The sequence below is a fragment of the Marmota marmota genome, unplaced genomic scaffold (genome assembly GCF_001458135.2).
Source record: "Marmota marmota marmota unplaced genomic scaffold, marMar, whole genome shotgun sequence".
NCBI classification, from domain to species: Eukaryota; Metazoa; Chordata; class Mammalia; order Rodentia; family Sciuridae; genus Marmota; species Marmota marmota.
Genome location: NW_026000005.1, coordinates 3800644 through 3814455, shown reverse-complemented (window position 1 = coordinate 3814455; position 13812 = coordinate 3800644). Strand labels below are relative to the sequence as shown.

The following is a 13812-nucleotide window of genomic DNA, read 5'->3' as shown; positions in this document are numbered from 1 at the left end:
AATATTGGGCTGTTTTGACCTATAAAAGTGGCAGTCTCATAAGTTTCAACGTAATTTTTACCAATGTCTGATGCCTTAGGAGGTAACACTTTTTATTTTATTAGAACAATTAAAGCACAGGCTAGTGCTTAGGGGACATCTATAAACTATTCTAGCATCAGATGCTTGGTACACTAGACGTCATTTAAGATTCTTTCAGCATTTTTTCTAACAAATGAAATATGACAGTCTGTGCCTAAGGTTATAAAAGAGGAATATCACTTTGTTATTATGTGATTTCTCTATAGCAAATACTAACCTGTATTTTCACATTTAGTTTCCATAAAAGACCCTATGAGATACATATTTTTACTCAGTTCACTGTTGAGGAAATTTAGGTTCCTGGAGACCAGGTAACTTGCCCGGGTTCAGAATGTTGCCTGGACTTGAAAAAAGAAGTGACTCCTCTTGGCTTTGCTTGAATAACAAAGGCAATTTCTTTGCAATCCGTCAGTGTCACTGTGACTTTTAAGAAAAGAATAAGCGGTTTTCTGTTTCAAAATCATCATTAGAAAGCCAGTTATAAGCCAGAGTATTAGAATTTATCTCATTTTCCATAAACTCCACAGAATACAATCAGTTTTCTAAAGTCATATGCATACTGTTTCCTGGTATTTTTTATAACAAGAAACTCCTAGTTAGGAAAGATCATAATTTATCTCTAATTTGAAAAGAGAAGATGAGAATCAGCTTCTAATAAATGCAATATTTGTAAGTTAAATATTAGTTAAAAAGAGATAGCTTTACAAAGTGTGAGATTTTTAAAGCAACATTTTTTTGTTCATGTTTTAACAAATTAGTAGACTATTTAACAGGAGCATGCATATATTCTAGCTAATAGTAAGAAAACAAGCACCAAGAAATGGGAAAAATATAAAATAAAATCAAAGACTATTCAGGTTGGAATAATAAAATTATACTATTTTGCTTCATTTATGCTTCTGAGTCCCTAAGAAGCCAATTTTATCCACAACTATTGAGGAATATGCCATAAAATAAGTATGGAACTCTAAAGAATTCTCAGGGATAGAAATACCACCAGAGAAAAAAATTACACTGAGTTACAGTTACCCTAGAAATGGATGTTATTGTTTCTTTTCTTCACTTTTTCTTGACATTTGTTTTGTTTTACTTTCTTCTTTTTCTTCTTCATCTCCTTCTCCTTCTTCTTCTTCTTGCATAGCAAATAAATTAAGTTTCAAGCATGACTGATCTCTTTCCTTTCACAATTTTCCATCTTTACTTTTATGGCTATTTTTCCTTAAGAGCCAGATTGACTATTTTTATTACCACTGGTTCAGCTCATTAAATATTTGATTTCCCTCCATTCAAAATTTACTCCAAAGTCAGACTTTTAGAATGCACACAAAGTAAGTTATAACTAAAAATAGATTGACATCTGCAAAAAAGTGAAGTTCAGAAATTAATGGACAGGTTCTTGACAGTTCCCAAGAAACAGAGGTGTATGTGAAAGGGGGGAAAAAGTCTGAATGAACTTTTATAACTGATTATTTGTTGTTGAAATTTAGTTTTTAACATATAGTAGAACAAGATCAAAATGGTTAAAGAAAATGGGCATTTTTTTTTTGATTTCCACTAGAACATAATCACCATAAAAGTAGAACATGATAGGTGCTCTATAAATATCTGTAGAATGAATGAATGATTATTAAAGAAGGACATTGGACCCAGAAATCCAGGACAGTCATTAAACAGATGATTATTGTCTTGCTTTAATGAATCCTTCTTTATCCTCAAGTAGAAGCAATAAGGGAAATAATCTACAAGTTACTCAGACAAAGCACTATTTAGTAATATGGCCATGACATGAGCTTAAAGATAATATGACCATTGTCATTTTGGTACTGGTAATAATCAAGGAAGGGAAAACTGGATAATCCAGTCAGATCATGATTCCTAGACCTTAAATGTGTAGGTTACAGAAAGTTCAATTAAAAAATAGGTGTGATCCTATAGGGAAATATTAAAAATAAAAGAAATGAAGTCACATGAAATTTCAAGATGTCCTCAAAACAAAATTCTGGCCTGTAATCATGTATTTATCCATGGTACGATATGTGAGACCTGCAAAGCAGGATTTCTTGTCATTGACTTTTGGAATTGGGCACTTCTTGTTGTGGGGGGGTGTCCTGTGCATTGAAAATATTTTGCAGCCTCTCTGCTCCTTACCCACTAGATGCCAGGACTACCCCACCCCCTCTGTTGTCATGAATGAAAAACATCTTCAGTCATTGCCAAACTCTTAACTGCTTGACGGAAAAGTGGGGAGACAGAAGAAAGACTAGGCTTTCAAGTTTTAGAAATGCTTATAAGAAACACTGAAAAAGGAACATATAAGAATGGTTCAAAAATCAAATCATTGCAGTTGAGGAGTGTTAAAAATCGTTTAAGGGAAAAAGATGGGAACATCCCTCATGGCATATCAGAGCAAGACAAAGTTGGTACTGATTATATATAAACAATATAACAATTATAATTACTAAAAGAAGTACTTATATTAAGGCAAATCATCTAGTATTTTAAGAAGCAGAGAATAAGAAAGCACTATATTATTTTATATATTATTCTGAATTTCTAGTCAGATAAATTTTATACCAAATGACTACAGAGAAGTTAGCAATTAAAGGCATGAGAATGTTTTTTAGAAATCTTTGAAATGATGTTTAAGAGATGTGTCATAGGGCAAATATCCCAGTTTTCAAAACACAGAAAAAATAAGTGTTGCTGAAAAATTAATAAGCTACTTAGTGAGAATTCCTGAAGTAACTGTAGAACAATGATAAATGTTGAGTCTCTGCAATAGACAAATTAATAATCAAAAGCCTACTTGAGTTCACAATAAATGAAATACATAAAATTAACCTTGTATTTGACTAGAGTTTGAATGGTAGATTAGAGTAATGCTATCAGCAGTTTAATCTTGATTTCCATGAAGGGTTTGTCAAAGCCTCTTAGGCTTCCTGTGTTCTTGCAGACAAACTGGAGAAGCATGGGCTAGTTGATAATATGGTTCATTTCCTCTACACTATCAGCTAACCATTCCTCCACCCCCACCCCCACCCCCACTACTTTTACACACACATCATTTCATAATGCTTTTGGGAACCTTCTTAAAGTCTTCTCAAGGTGTTAAAGCCATTAGATCCAATAATTAACAAGTGCTCTTTATCATTTTATGATATGTCTATCACTATGATCTATTAATTATCAGTATAGTTCAGTCTCTTCTGAATTAAGCTTGAAACAAAAATTTTGTACACTGATTGCCATCCAGATTTAGATGGACCTCATTCCTTTTGAAAATTCTTAACCCATGGAGAAGACATCGATATCAGTTAATATTTGCTTAACAACAACTAAAAATGCCACACAGAAATGCCATCAAACTGGTCGTGGTGGTGCATATTTGTAATCCCAGTGACTCAGGAGGCTGAGACAGGAGGATCACAAGTTTGAGACCAGCTTCAGCAACTTAGTGAAGTCCTATCTCAAAATAAAAATTAAAAAGGGCTACATGTAGCTCAGTAGTAAATCACCTCTGAGTTCAATCCCCAGTACCACAAAACAAAGGAAAAATAAATAAATAAACAATGTTTGTTGTAGTAGTAAATATTCCCTGTATAGTTATTTTAAAAAATGTCATAATCACTTTGCCATACCATCAAAGAGGAAATAATATGCTAGATATGTAGATATGAGAAATTTTTCTCTGAGATATTGTATCAGTCTGGAATTTTGCTCCACTCCATTTATCCCATATATTCAAATGTCACCTTGGTCTAACAGTTGCAAAAAAAAAAATTAAAAACAAAACAAAACACACATTTACCAGCATAGATATTTTAAGCCCTAAAGCACCAGTATATCAAAAGGACAAATTCAGAGTAAAGAGCACTTTTGAGCAAGGCGAAGCAAGAAATATGAACTACAATGGAATTGCTTAATTACATCCTACCTGGAATCAAGTGCACAGTCCTAAAAAAACTAAAATTGGTAAGTCACACCAAGCATAGGTAACCACAAATCATGCAATTTATGTAAATGCTTCAGTTTTACTACTACATATTAAAAAATAGTGTGATGAATTTACGATAGCTGATGATACTATGATGATTTTAGTTCATTAAGAATATATAAGAATTCAATAAAGGAGACTCTAGCTTTTTTAGAGTTAAAACTAAATGAATGGATTATATGTTCCTATTCAACTATAATTTTATCAACGTTATTCCATGTAATAGTTTCCATATGAAAGTCTTGGTTCATTTGTGGAAAACCAAAATCATATTGTCAGGTAAAGGCATGCTGAAATAATTTCTCTGCAGCATCAATGAAGGCTCACATTACACAAGTCATATTTATACTTAGGTGGCTTCAAACCTTGAACAACTGGAAACTTACCTAATGAGACAACAAATATTTGACCTGACTTGTATCCATTTGGGTGATCTTCCTTTTAAAGGAGCTAAGTTCCTAAGAAAAACTAGAAGCATGCAAGACAGGAGGTAAAATATGAAGAAAGGATCAATAACTTCATTCAGCTAGATTCATCTGTGAACACCTGTTTCAACATATAGTGTACCCAGCCTCTGTGATGTTAACTTTAAATTCATAGGATTGCAGCATTCAGCTTGAGCCTAAGAAAGCAATGCCTCCCTTAACATTAGCAGGATGATTTGACCTGACAAACAACATAGTCTTTTTTCAAGTTTCACCAGGTATTACCCACAGTGAGCACAGCATTTGTGAGCCTGGAACCTACTAACTGAACCAAGAACTGTTGTTTTACTTCCTGAGGATAAAGGATAGCCTTTTAAAATTTGTTTGTTTGTATCATAACTTTTATGAGCACCACTCAGTATATGAACCCTGATTTTATCTTAATCATCAAGAAAATAGCCAACAGAAGGAAAAGATAATGAAAAAAATGTGTGTTTTTTTGAGAGACAAATAATCAAGTTATACTTATGTATAAGATTAAGAAATCTTTGAGAAGGTCACAAAATATAAAGCATATTTCATTGCCAGAACCAGTCACACAAGATTTGAAACCTTTCCTCCAAATAGAAATAATGATATTTGCTCCTATAGCAAAAAATATCAATATTTTAACCTTAAACACACGACCTCTTTGTTGAAATGAATCTACTACTCTGAAATCAAGAAGAAACAAACATTAGATCCATTCTCACAGACAATATTAACTCTACCTCTTTATTTTTCCCCTTCAATTTAAAACTGGAAGAAAATCAATTTAGTGATTTTACATGAAGCTATCTCAAGTAAAGTCATTATTTTAGATCTGCTCATTCACTCAACATAAAAGCTTTTAAGTGATTTAGGGAAAGTTAAGTACAAGGAAGAAGGTAGCACTTTCAAAGCCAAATCTTACCTGGAAAATTGAAATGGAACAACACCCTTCTAAGCCTTCTTGATTTGCGCTACTCTCCTCAAGGGACAGCTAAATCACAGCAGCCTATATTCTTAAACCCTAAAAGAAAAATCAGGAAGCTTGATCTGTGCACATAATGGCCTGCATAATGTAAGAAAGCACTGTTTCTTGGCAACTAGAAAACAATCCTTTTCAATTAACTCACAGCTATTGGCCCACATTTGTTGTTAAACACAGAGTAAAGAAAATGTTTTAAGAACTGAAAAGAACCTGGTTGTAGCTCAACAAGAAAGTCAGATCAGTTTGCTCCTTTTGGAAAGATTTTAAATTAATAGTGTTCCCATTCCCACCGCCTCTTTCCTAAGATCATCTGTTAACACCTCCATTCTCACTTTCATGTTGCAAATTCTTTTACCTAAAGCCCCAACCTGGGATAGTTGAATCTATGGTTGTCCAAACAGTGAATAGGCAAAAGGTACTTTCACAAGCCAGTTGTATGTAATGTCATCCTGGTCTTGATCATTTTCAGTACCCATATTTTGCTTTTTAAAATATCAGCTTAAATGTAGCCCTGGATGCTCATTAGGATACGCAGTTCAAACAATTACATATTATATTCTCTTAGCTGTTAAAGACTACCTCCATCAGGCACTAGCTTTAGGTGATGGGTGAGAAGTGCAGCGGTGCTAGAATATTTTTTATGTTAACTTGACAGTTTGGGGGGAGTTACATGGGAGAAACTGATGAATTTGAACAATTTTCTTAGGGAGCCCTGTATTCTCACATATATATTTGAAAGTGCATGTATCAGTAGGGGTCTGCATGTGGGACCTCTTTTAAAGAATTTATTTAAAAAGGACAAAATAAATTATACATAGATAATTTTTTCCCTTAATTAAACTTTTCCATTTGTAATGGTAAAGTTTTAACCATCTGGTATGGTTATATCTCCCAAATGAAAAGATAACTTAAAATGGATCATTTTCATATCTAACAAAAGCTAAACTGGATGAATTTTGTCTTCATAATCCCCACCCCCCAACACTTTGCCAACATTGAACAAAAATGCATACTATGGAGCTTTTCCTCCAACAGGTCTTCCATTAATTTCTCATTTTGTCATTTAGATTTACCTAAAATGTGTCTATGTTGTCTTATTATCATTAATGGACAATTCTCCTTAGGTAATATTTTAAAACTGTAGCCTTCTAGAGGCAGTATCAGCACAAAGTGCTTTCTTTGATGGTGGGAACTTTAGGCGGTGTTGTAAACTGTTGAAGGTAATGTATTTGGGTAGACCTTCTGGCACCTTTAACTCAGACTTTCGACAGCTGTGTACACTTTCCACAGGGAGAACTGGCTGGGATAATTTTACAAGTGTTTCTTCAGTCTTAGTACTGACTCTTCACTGGCTCTATGACCTCAGGCAGATTTATTAAACATTTTCTTAGTTCCCTTATCTGTCAAATGAAGGTCATAATATTTACATCATGGGGTGCTGTACGGATTGACTAAGATCACATATGTAAAGCTTCTTAAAACTTTGCCCAGTGTTTAGCTATATTATACTATTGCAGAATTTGAGAAGTTTCAAGTTTGTTTTCAAAATTATATGACTCCTATGTAAAAATCTAAAGTAAATGAAGACTTTGAGATATGTAATATAAAAATATTTTTCTTCCTTTTAATAGATTGCTACTCATTTACCATCTAACACAACTTATATCTAGAGCTTTTTAAGCCCTTTCCCTAAGAAAATGCATTATTATTTTGAAAAGTGGAAAGTTCCTTTATCTTCCTGAAAAAAAAAATACAACTTACTTTGAATACAATTAATTCAACCAAACTCATAGAAAAGCAGAAATTTCCTTTAAGACATTTTATTATATGCAGTTCAATTATTAAAATATTCACAAGCCTTTCTGCTTATGTTCTAAAAATGTATGGATCATTTGCTTCAGCTTTTGGCACCCCTTTGGATGTAGTTTTAAACAGCAGCTGCAAATCCTAATACTTGAGAGGAAATGCATGCTTTTCTCTATTTGCTGTAAACATAGTCCTGCTGAACTGGGACATCAAGACTCCCTCCTCTGATCCTCTCCAGCTTAAAAGGAAACTTTAATCATAGGTCTTAGCCCAAACCACTAGGCAATACTCTTAATCAAAATACCATACCCTCTCTCTTCTAGGAAATAATTCAGAATTATTAGTAAAAGGCCAAATGATCCCATCTTCTTAGGAAGGTCTGGATTCAGCTACTCAACTAAATATTTATCTGCTTGGTACATGACAGTGCCTCCCTTGTTGCTTATTTCTGACATTCCTGATTCTCCCCAATCTTTTGAAACAACATGTTCTGGAACAGGGGAAATTAACCTGTGAAATCTGCAAAAAACTAGGAGGGTAGTTTCTGTGTAAAATTGTGGAAATCTGGAAATTGTAATGGAAATACTCTGGAAAACATTAATCTAGTGTCTTCCAGAAGACCGTGTGTGATATGGAAGCAGTGGTATATAAATTCTTGGGAAATGTGAAGTCCTCATCTCAAGTTCTACAACAATCAAAGGCACAGAAACATTCCCCACTACACCTCTGTGAAAGCCCTCAAGTTCATTCTGAATAGTATAAAAACATAGAATGATACATAGCATTTACTTGTAACTTTCAGGTTCCTTTGTTTTTAATTCAAGTAAAATGTTGAAAAATAATCTATCTTGGAGATATGAGCATATTAATATAAATAAAATCAGTGCAGATATATAAATTACATAGATAATCCTTCCACAATTTGTATTGTGGACAAGACATGGGATCTCATATCCAAATTGATGAGAAGTGTACAAAATGATTCTTATGGATAATATTTAATGATAAAATGCTACACAAAATAAAATACTTTGTAAGCATTGGACAAAAATAGAAATAAAAATTTAGCAGATTTTAGGCAGTCAAAATATAGCAGGACCAAATCAAATAGTTGAATTATTTTGGAGCAAAAAAAAAAATGGGTTTAAGAAACTGCTTGGATGCTTATCAGAAGGGTGCTACTTCTGTAATTTAGGATTCTAATTTTCAAACTTTATAAGAAAAGTAACCTGGGAACCTTTTTAAACACGCAGAGTCTGAAGCCCCAGTCTTAGAGATACTAAGTGAGTATGTCCTGAATGAGGCCAAGGAATCTGCATTTCATTCAGTAGGTGCCCAGCACTGTCACAGATGGGCTTAGGGCCACTCCTGAGAACTACTGATGCAAAGACACATAGGTAGCTATGGTCTCCACCTCTCCAACAGAGGGGACATTTGAATGATTGAAAGATAAGGAAGGTAATCAAAAGGAAGAAACAGGAAAACATAGTTCGGCCTCTCTGGGTCAGAGAACGGAATAGAAAAGCGTGAAGAATTACAAAGAGAAGATGTAGATTTACCTATGATGGATTCCTGTTTCATAGAAGTAACCCATTTAATGTATGGCATAGAATCCCACGTCCTTACAGTAGACCAGCGGCCTGGCCTTCTCTTACTACAGGCTTAACTATCCATCAAGCACAGTGGCCTCCTCTACTTTCCTCACATCTTTCTTTAACTGTCATCTTCTCAAAAATGCTTTCTAGACAGCCTGCTGTATAGCTGGAATCTTTACCCAACCCCAGTGACACTCTCTGTTCCTTTCCTATGTTACTTTCTCATTTATCACAACATTCCATACGTATTTATATTGCTTGTATTCTGTCTGTCCCTTTAGACTATAAGCTCCAGATACCAGAGATTTTGATCCATCTTGTTTACTGGTATATTCCCCACGTATGGAATGGTACCTGGTACATTGTAATCACTATTGCATAGGATTAAAGATAAAATGCATGGCATAGTTAACATGTAGGGGTAGAAAGGACTTATTCAGTACTGTAAGCAAAGAAAAAACCTGTAAAAGACTTTTAAAAAATATTCCTGCGTACCCTTCCAGGGCGACATCCAAGTATGGGAAACTTTCTGGTGTCTTAATGTTTCGAGGTATATTTGTTTTCTATTCTTTCACAAAGGCGAGCCTGGGAAGTTATTGTTTAACCCTATCCAAAGCTAATAATTGGGTCACATTAGCCTTGGGGAATGAAAAACAGGAAACATTTTATCAAGGCTTATAGATTCATAAGTAATATTTTAAGTAGTAGTGTGAAGGGTGTTAAAAGAATTGTTTCTTTTTACACAATGGCATAAATATGAAATAATTTTTTTGTGTGGAAACTTTAAAAACAAACTAGAAATTTACCACTTTATACTGTATTTCTTTACATACATGGCTAAACTTGATTACTGTTTTTTTTTAACAAAACTATTATAGAAATAAATCTTAAGTAGTAGAAATAATTACTGTAATTAAAAATGGCAAGATTATTATATTATATTGCAGAATGTCTTTCTTCAAAACAGCCTAATATGTGAGAGTTAAAAACAAAGGTGACCTCATCAGTTCATTTGAAAAAGGAGGAAAGTCCTTGACATCTGAAAGCCTTTTCTCCACTCCTTCCCCTCTCTCACTTCTCATTAAAGTCCCTTCTTATTTGTATGTCATACTGAACTTTCCTCCCACAATAAAATGTAAATATTTTTCTAAGTTGGTTGCAGTGACAGGTAATGGCCTGGTGTTTTCTAGATGGTTCACCTACTAGACACCTGAGCCTTGAACAAAGGACAGACCTTTGCCCATTGGTGCACAGAAGTGCTGGTGAGGAAGAGGTGCCAAAGTACCATTGAAATGGGGTGAGCAGGACATGAGAAATGTTTCTGACTTTCTTCTTTGTTCTTTGTACAAAACATTCTCTCCCGGTGACATATATCCCCATATGCCTCCTATCATTCTGTTTCTATTCCATCCTGGTTTTGAATCTTTAAAATTCAAAATCTCATGAACAATATATTAACAAATAGCCATCACATTGATACTACATCTCCAATAATGTTCTCTATGTGCTCTTGCCAAAACACTGTCACCTTCCTCTCTGCCCCCCACTTCCCACACTCAGGGTACGTATTGAACATGTATACTCGAGCTTATATGGCTTGTTAAGTGTGCATCTACTCTGTATCAAACAGAGATAAAAGAATTGTGTGTGTTATCTCATTTGACCCTTAAGAGACAACCCAAGAAGGTTAATGCCTTTATCCCTTATTACAAATGAGAAAAATGAGCAATGGAGAGGTTAAGCAAATTTTCTAAAGTCACAGTTATTCACCAGAGAAGCTAAAACTAGATCTTGCTCGCTTTAAAATCCATGCTTTCAACTGCCGCATTATTAAGCCTCTCCTCAACTCTTGCCATGTCCAACAAGAAATAATTTCTACTTGAAACTCCCTGCTATTTTTGTGTATTAAGTAAATAATAACATGAATTAGAATACCTGAAAAATTTACTGCTTTGACTCTGAATGTACTTAATTAGCTCAATTAATTTTGGCTATTTAAAAAACACTATGGAGTACTTTAAGTACAAAAAAGGCAAACATTTTCATGCAGTCTTATGTAATGATGTGCAATTTAGGCTTAATCCAGTTAGCCCAGAGATGGGAGACTGACACTCTAAACAAATCTCATTGTGTTCCTTCATGCTGCCATAACATGGTAGTTAAAGGATGAGATTTTTGCTGGCAGATGAACTTCTTGGCATCACTATACATGCATCACAGAAATTGTTTTGTTTCAGAGCATTTAAACAAGATGCCTGACATTTTTCAGTAGACATTTCCACTTATAACCCATTAACTTGTTAGGTGGGAGTCCTAAGGGGCCATAACAAAGGTTTTCTAAGGCCTTTGTGCTGTTTATAACTTTGTGTGAGTATAAAAAGTACATTTACTAAACTCATCCTAGGTTATAATCTAGGAATTGGAACTCGGTATATAATATTCCTATTGTTCCTCTTTTTCACTTCAGGAATTTCTCTGTAAACAACAGCATAAGAAAGTCAAAACACATTTTTATAATCAAACTAACATGGAACAAAGAAAGACATTCAGCCAGATATCTTTGTGACCAGAGTTGCTCCCTAAAACACCATCCCTAGAGAGAATCCATAGTTCTTCCAGATCACTCGCTTAAGGCTTCTGCCAGTTCATCATGAAGTATAGAAAACTGACTGTTTTTCAAAAACACAAAATAAAAGATCTAGCAATGTAGAAGTCTATCTTGAGCCTAGAATAATTGGAAATGAAAAAAGTACCAAGAGAAGAATCAGAGTCAGCCCTTTGCTTTTAGGAAGACAGATACTTACATCATCTAAGATAGACAATAGTAAGTCAACAACAGTCTTTTCTCTTGTTAAATCCCCCAACACAATGCTTCACTAGTTTTAGCATCACCCACACAAGTCCTTTCCTTTCCTACCAAAAGTCCTTATGTCAGCGCAGTTTATGGGGCATCCCTTATGTGTTTAGTGCTGTCATTAAGGGCTATAGGTGCAAATGCAAGAAAGCAAGTTAGCAAGGTCTCTTGTTTTCTTAAATGGCTATAAAATTCTTAGGTATTCCTCCCATTGAGAAGTGGGTGTATGTTCCTTAACTTTGAATCTGGGTTGGTTTGTAACTATGATAACTAACTAAGTATAAGACAAATGATATATGTGATTCCCAAGCATAGCTCATAAAAGCTGATATGGTTTCCACCTTGATCATAAGAATTCTGCATGTGGGGTCCTGTGTTGCCAGGTAAGAAGTCTGATTCAAAGAAACTGCAATGATGTAAGGAAGCTAAGCCATAGGTAGACGCTGGTTGCCAGCTTAACTAGTGCCCAGTTGACAGTTAAGAAGAGTATTAACCATGAGAGGGAGTTTCAGACAGTGAGCCTGGCTGAGCCTTTACATGTCAGTAGCCCTAGCCAACATTTGGTTACAACTGAAAGAAAGGCTCCTAGTAAGATCTACCCAGCTGAGCTCTTCCCTAAACTACTGATAAAAATCAGGAGCAAAACAAAATGAAGGTTGTTTTATATGAAAGAGTTTTGAGTGGATTTACTATGTAGAAATAGTAACAGAATTGTATCACCTGGAATTGGGGTATTTCCAGGACCAATAAGTCTCAGAGAGGCTATCATTGTAGTCTTGAAGGTGAGTAAAGTGAGCTGGAGGCTAGAAGATAAGAGACCTTGGTTGTGTATGATGGAAAGTTTAGGAAATCTTCACCTGAAAAAAAATAGAGATGTCCTAATGAACTAATTGGTTTCACTAGCTAAGGATATTTCTGGTCTGAATGTTAAAAGTGATGTCCAATTTCTTTTAGCTGTACAGCATAAAATGAAGATGGAAGGATATAAACTAAAGTAGAGATTATTCAATTTTCAGGCAGGATAAACACAAATGAAAACAGGGTAGGATTTGCAGGGTTTAGAAATAAAATTATTTCCCATATCTGGTCTGTTACAGAAGAAATCTCTCAGAAGTAAGAAAAAATCTTGGAGCAAGATCAAATCCAGAAAAACATGCTCTCAAGATAAATATGAAGTCAAGTATGTTACAGTAAAGCCTTTCTTAAGATATTAGAAAAATTTAGGGTGATTTCTCATAGCTTTCAAAAAGCTATGAGAAAATTTTAGGATGTGCATCAAAAGTGCCTATTTTAAATAATACCTTTTTATGAATTTTAAATATTTTTATAGTAGCCTCATAGGAAACCCCAGGTAGAGATTTTGAGATCAACTTTGCAGTTTTTGCATAGGGACATACCATTCATGCAAAACTATTTTGAATATTTTAAGCAAAAAAATGTATCATGTTATGATCTTATAACATCCTAAGTTATAGGTGAGAGGTTTTTGTTTATTGACTCTGAAATAGAACCTTCTTTTTTAGAAACACATCCTTGTTGAATTCAGGCTAGGGAACAGTCAGATTTTAATTTTAAGGGAACAGGCCATGCATGATACAGCAGTGGCAGTTTTCAGAGGTAGGGGTATCTAGGAAATTAAGTTTGCTGGACTTGGCATTAGGAGGTACACATGCTCTCACTCCTGCCAGGGCTTCACTTCCGTGAGAATACCCTACACAGCATTAAAAATTATACTTGATACTGTGGAGAACTGCTGAAACTTGTACATCCACTTGCCCACCATGTACCAACAGGAAGGAGAAAAGTTCTCTGGAAATGTGTTAATACTGGAGTCTTTTGCAATAAGCCACATGACAAGGTGCTATTGAATAGTTTGGAAAATCAGGATTAGGTAAAGCATGTTAATGCAAGAGCAGTGTACAGTAAGGCATTATTAGGGAAACTTTAGAACCAATGGGAGATCTATTCTCCTTGTTAGCAAAGCTTTATTCAAGAAGAAAGTAACAAAGAAAGGGAGGGAGGGAGGGAGGGAGGAAGGAAGGGCG

At 34.7% G+C, this 13812-nt stretch overlaps 2 long non-coding RNA genes across 4 annotated transcripts in view; one reads left to right on the top strand and one right to left on the bottom strand.

Annotated features, from left to right (window-relative positions):
* The window catches only part of LOC125618151, a 117485-nt gene that overhangs the window by 37915 nt on the left and 65758 nt on the right, over positions 1 to 13812 (bottom strand). For all 3 annotated transcript variants that reach the window (XR_007349387.1, XR_007349389.1, XR_007349388.1), the window contains one exon: positions 5453 to 5551. This is a non-coding gene — a long non-coding RNA (uncharacterized LOC125618151). The remainder of the gene's footprint in view (positions 1 to 5452; positions 5552 to 13812) is intronic.
* LOC125618152 overlaps positions 1 to 13812 on the top strand; it is a 41758-nt gene that overhangs the window by 2713 nt on the left and 25233 nt on the right. The window lies entirely within an intron of this gene.